Raw genomic sequence first — 6,197 nt, 5'->3', positions numbered from 1 at the left:
TCTGTTATCTCGCTCACGTGCTTAATTGCCACTTAGAAGAGGATGAATTCCAGATAGGGAGAATGGTTTATTGGTTTACCGTCTCTTCCAAATAAGGATTTGTATGCAATCCTTCTGAACAACCCTGTTTGTTTGTTTGTTTGTTTGTTTGTTTGTTTGTTTGTTTGTTTGTTTGATTGATTGATTGATTGATTGATTGATTGATTTCTTTTATGCTGCCCTTCTCCTTAGACTCAGGGCGGCTTACAACATGTTAGCAATAGCACTTTTTAACAGAGCCAGCCTATTGCCCCCACAGTCCGGGTCCTCATTTTACCCACCTCGGAAGGAGGGAAGGCTGAGTCAACCTTAGAGTTGACTTTAGAGTTACATGGAAAGCAATTTGCCAGGTAGGGCTTTAGCAGTCACTCTTAATCTTACCTGTTGTATTAAACTAGCCTCCTCCTTATCTGATGTTTGCTCCCCGCCCACCCAAAAAAGGTGTATGTATGGACATCCCTGGGAGCTGCTGTCCAATGCACTTAGAATACGGAACTCTACATCACAGTACAGTGGTACCTCTACCTATGAACGCCTCTACTTACAAACTTTTCTAGATAAGAACCGAGTGTTAAAGATTTTTTTGCCTCTTTCAAGAACCTTTTCCACTTACAAACTCAGGCCTCCAAAACTGTAACTGGAAAAGGCAGGGAGAAGCCTCTATGGGGTACCTTTAGGAATCTCCTGGAAGGAAACAGGGCCGGAAAAGGTGGGGAGAAGCCTCCGTGGGGCCTTTCTAGGAATCTCCTGGGAGGAAACAGGGCCGGAAAAGGCGGGTAGAAGCCTCTGTGGGGCTCTCAGAATCTCCTGGGAGAAAACAGGGCTGGAAAAGGCAGGGAGAAGCCTCTGTGGGGGCCTCTCTAGGAATCTCCTGGGATGAAACAGGGCTGGAAAAGGCGGGGAGAAGCCTCCATGGGGCCTCTCTAGGAATCTCCTGGGGGGAAACAGGGCCGGAAAAGGCAGGAAGATGCCTCCATGGGGCCTCTCTAGGAATTTCCTGGGAGGAAACAGAGCCAGAAAAGGTGGGGAGAAACCTCCATGGGGTCTCTCTAGGAATCTCTTGGAAGGAAACAGATCCTCCATCCTCCCTGTGGTTTCCCCAATCGCACACATTATTTGCTTTTACATTGATTCCTTTGGGAAAAATTGCTTCTTCTTACAAACTTTTGTAGTTATGAACCTGGTCATGGAATGAATTAAGTTCGTATGTACAGGTACCACTGTACATCCTTTTTTAAAAAAAGTATTATTCTATCTATCTGCAAAAATCCAGACCATTAAAAGGCAGAAAAATATAGAAGTTTGGAACTCTTTGCTACCTGATGCTGCTTTGAATGTTTGCAGCACAGAAATTCATACAATGTTCCTCATGAATTATAAAATTTGGATGCATGAACTACAGGAGTATATGCAGCTCAGAACTCAGAATAACATTTCATACATTTCTTTATTACTGAGATAAATGTAAAGAAGCAGTTGGTGACTTATAGTCTGGGTGAAATATCTGTTGGATCACAACTGTTGAAAATAATTGATCGACTCCACAAAAAAAATTCTTGGATGTGTCATGTACAATGTTTGTTACTAGTTAAAGTGATACAGGACTGAGTTAACTTGACGAGACTCTTGCATCAAAAAAAGAAACCTGAATGCAGTGCTATTGCAAGCTTGCAATTCCAGTGATGGACAGTAGAGAGTGGGATTGGATCATCTCTCTTGAAGCTTCCATTTCTTCAGCCAGAATTCTCTCAAAGGAATGGATGAGGTGACAACAGACCAGTGTTTTTCAACCAGTGTGCCGCTGAAACCCTGAATCCTAACATTAAAAAACCCCTTTAAATGGATTTGAAGCATATCTTCTCTACTTGACTGGTGGGGTGGGAGGATATAATTGGGATGAGAGAGTTTCTGATGTAACTTCCTACATGTGAACCTCAAGAAGATGGCTTTCAGTTGTCCAAGACAAATCTCCTTCTGTTCAAAGGTTAACTTAGTCATGTGCATTTTCATTTGTGATATTTAAATAGTTTTTATACTGTGTACCAGAGGTGGGTTTTAGCAGGTTCTGACCAGTTCTGGAGAACCAGTAGTGGAAATTTTGAGTTACAGTGGTACCTCTACCTACAAATACCTCTACTGATGAACTTTTCAAGATAAGAACCGGGTGTTCAAGATTTTTTTGCCTTTTCTCAAGAACCATTTTCCATTTACAAACCGGAGCCTCTGAAACTGTAACTGGAAAAGGCAGGAAGAAGCCTCCATGGGGTCTCTCTAGGAATCTCATGGGAGGAAAGAGGGCCGGAAAAGGCAGGGAGAAGCCTCCGTGGGGCCTCTCTAGGAATCTCCTGGGAGGAAAGATGGCTGGAAAAGGTAGGGAGAAGCCTCCGTGGGGACTCTCTAGGAATCTCCTGAGAGGAAACAGGGCCTCCACCCTCCCTGTGGTTTCCCCAATCGCATGCATTATTTGCTTTTACATTGATTCCTATGGGAAAAATTGCTTCTTCTTACAAACATTTCTACTTAAGAACCTGGTCATGGAACAAATTAAGTTCATAAGTAGAGGTACCACTATACTTCGGAAAACCGATAGCGGAAATTTTGAGTAGTTTGGAGAACCAGTAAATACCACCTCTGGCTGGCCCCGCTCCCATCTATTCTCTGCCTCCTGAGTCCCAGCTGATCGGGAGGAAATGGGGATTTTGCAGTAACCTTCCCCTGGAGTGGGGAGGGAATGGAGAATATTCTTCCCCTGCCATGCCCACCAAGTCACGCCCACAGAACCAGTAATATAAAAAAATTAAAACCCACCACTGCTGTGTACTGGTTTCAGATTTGCCACAAATTAGAGGAGGACATGGCTTCAATCAAGAAATAAACCAGGACCCTCCTTATATCATGAAAGACAAAGAACTGGGACAAAAAAAATCCTTAAGAAACTTAGGACAGATACTAGTGCACGGATCAAATCACAATAGGATTGAGAAGACCTATGTCCAAATCTCTACTTAGTTTTTAAGATTCATTAAAGAGCCATTTATTTTCTTTCAACCAATTTTTACTAAGGTTGAGGAGATAATATTTATGATAGAATCAGGGAAGATGTCCACATATCTATGAGCCTTGAACTTCTTAAAGAAAAGATGGGTTCTAGACATAATAAGAAATGTGTTAAGTAACATAATTCATAGCCAGTTATTGGTAATGTATAGTGGGCTTCAGTAGGCAAGAAGCAGACCAGCATAGCTACAACAGCATTTATTGATTCAATCTGTAACTGAAGAAATTGCAGGCAATTCCCTGAAATTTAAATTCTGGGTCCACAGGGCCTTAATCAATCATAATACTTAAGGGAAAAAAAGACCACCCAAATATGAATGTTCTAAATTTTCCTCTAAAACAGTTGGGATTAACAGGTTGACTTAAAGGTTAGTTTCACTTTAGCAGGGCTTAATACAACTATTTATTTATTCGATTTTTATGACGCCCTTCTCCTTAGACTGAGAGCGGCTTACAACATGTTAGCAATAGCACTTTTTAACAGAGCCAGCATATTGCCCCCACAATCAGGGTCCTCATTTGACCCACCTCGGAAGGATGAAAGGCTGAGTCAACCTTGAGCCAGTGATGAGATTTGAACCGCTGACCTATAGATCTACAGTCAGCTTCAGTGGCCTGCAGTACAGCACTCTACCTGCTGCGCCACCCCAGCTCTATATATTCAATACATAATACTACACACACACCCCCAGTATAGTTCTTACCCCCAGTCTGTTCAATATTCATAGTCTTTGAGATAGGCTGGCACCCACAGATTCCATTGGACTGCCACAATGTTACTGTTTAAGTGGAATATTGCCCATTTCAAATTGGACAGAGTTGGTTGTTTTAGTCACCCGTGAGTGGTTGCGGCTCTAAGGCCCTTGATACTTCCATTTCTCCAGAGACGGCCACAGGTAATGTAGGCAAACTCGAAGGAAAACAGTTCTCTAGTGGGTGTGATAATTCCTTGGGTTCCTCATCTGGGACTGGACTGGCCTGCCGACGCTGTAACTGATCAATGTGACATCTGATTGTACAATCATTCCCCACAGTAACCTTGTATGATAATGCACCTCTTACTTTAGTCACCCTAACTGCCACCCAAGATGTCCCACTCCCATAATTCCAGGCCCGAACCAATTCATCTGGCTGTAACTTTCTGGGTGGAGTTGGCTGAGCCATCTCCATTACTACTCTGTCTGAATGAAATCAATCAAGCTTTACTTACTTACTTACTGTTCTGCCGGGCTCTCTGATAGGAGCCTCCCGAAAATTCAAGGGTACAAATTTCAGACACACACACGTTTGAAAATTCAAAACAATATTCTTTATCACAAAAGTCAAAATAAACAAAGCACTCTTTTTGTATTGCAAAGAGCACTCTTCCCAAAACAACCGGGTAGTCTGTACAATTTCCCTTAAGCAGTCATTAAGTACTTAGCTAGTAGCTGTGAAGAAACTTCACACCCCTTCTTCTTCCAACGAAGTGAGACACACACACACGTTGCTCTGCTTTGGTTTCAAAGGCGTGAAAAAGCAACAAAGTCCAGCAACACAAGATTCCTGATGAACTCCAACCAGATATTCTTCCACAACGGCCAAACCCACATGCTGCTATTTATAGCAGCAGCCCTAATTACTGGAGCCCCACCCAAACACAGGTGGCTTCCCTTATTTCCTGTAATATGTTCTTACTTGGTCTCTTCTACGCATAATTCTGCGCTTGTGTGGGTCCAAAACGTCATCATCTGAATCAAAGGAAGATAAGGCAGATTGACTGCTTGGGCTGTGTGCCAAGCCCTCCTCTGCCGAGTCACTCCCACCTTCTTCTTCCTCTGAGGAAACTAAACTCTGAACTGATTCTGTCAGCAACACAGGCCTGTGACATGGTGAATTTTCTCCTACATCCACCTCCCCATTCCCTGGGGCAGGAGCTGGGTCAGAGCCAACCACAACACTTACTTACTTACTTAACTTACTTGGATTTCTAGGCCGCCCTTCTCCAAGGGACTCAGGCGGCTTACATAGTAAGATCAATACAAAGTACAAAGTTTAAAAAACCCAAGACTAAAACCCAAACAATTGAAAAAAACATTCTGCCTAATTCATTCCAACCACAATCATATCACCGGCAGGATATCAACGCTTAATGGACCCAGGCCTGCCAGCAAAAGTGTGTTTTTAAAAATCTTTCAAAAAGCCAGGAGAGTGGGAGTGGCACAAATCTCTGGGGGGGAATTGGTTCCAAAGGGCCAGAGCCACCGCAGAAAAGGCTCTTCCATTAGGACACACCAGGCGACATTGCTTGGCTGACGGGACCTGAAGAAGGACAACTCTGTGGGATTTTGTGGTGAGTCAGCATCTTCACTTCAGCTCCGCTGGACTGTGATCTGTTGCTGTATAGGGAGTTGTATGCTGACACAGGAGGAAGTTCGCCAAGTGGTGATTCCAGTCTCCAGTCATCATATGCTTGAGTATCTCCTTTGTGGTCCTGGCCATTCATTTGAACTGACCATTGGTTGCATGGTAGAATGGAGATGCTACATGCCAAAACATATTGGCGTTGAGGAAAGATTGAAACTCTTCTGCCATGAATTATGCCCTGTTGTCGGATACGATCACATCTGGCAGACCATGTGTGACAAATAGCCAGTGCAATTCTTGGATGACTCTGATCAATGTGACTGATGCCACTTCCAACCATTTGGAATAACTGTCCACTACTATCAGGAACCACTGCCCCTGGAAAGGGCCTGCAAAGTCAATGTGCACACGAGACCATGAGCTGAGCGTGGTCTCCCAATGGAGCACTGGTGATTGTGGCATCTCCGGTCGGGTTTCTTGGCAGGCCTGGCAACTCCATACTTGATCCTCAATGTCTTTGTCCCAGTCTGGCCACCACACATAGCTCCTGGCTAGAGCTTTCATCTGAACAGTTCCTAGGTGCCCCTCGTGAAGTGAATCCAGCACCTTGGAGCAAAGACTGGGTGGAATTTCTGCCCCATAGCACACATTCCTTGTGGCCCGACAGTTCCTGAGAAGCATAGTGCTGGAACTCAGGCCCTGGCTGGACCTCTGGCCATCCCCTTAACCATCCAGTTGAGAATGTGGCTAAGCAT

The sequence above is a fragment of the Erythrolamprus reginae genome, chromosome Z (genome assembly GCF_031021105.1).
Source record: "Erythrolamprus reginae isolate rEryReg1 chromosome Z, rEryReg1.hap1, whole genome shotgun sequence".
NCBI lineage: Eukaryota > Metazoa > Chordata > Lepidosauria > Squamata > Dipsadidae > Erythrolamprus > Erythrolamprus reginae.
Note: the sequence above shows the minus strand (reverse complement) of the source record.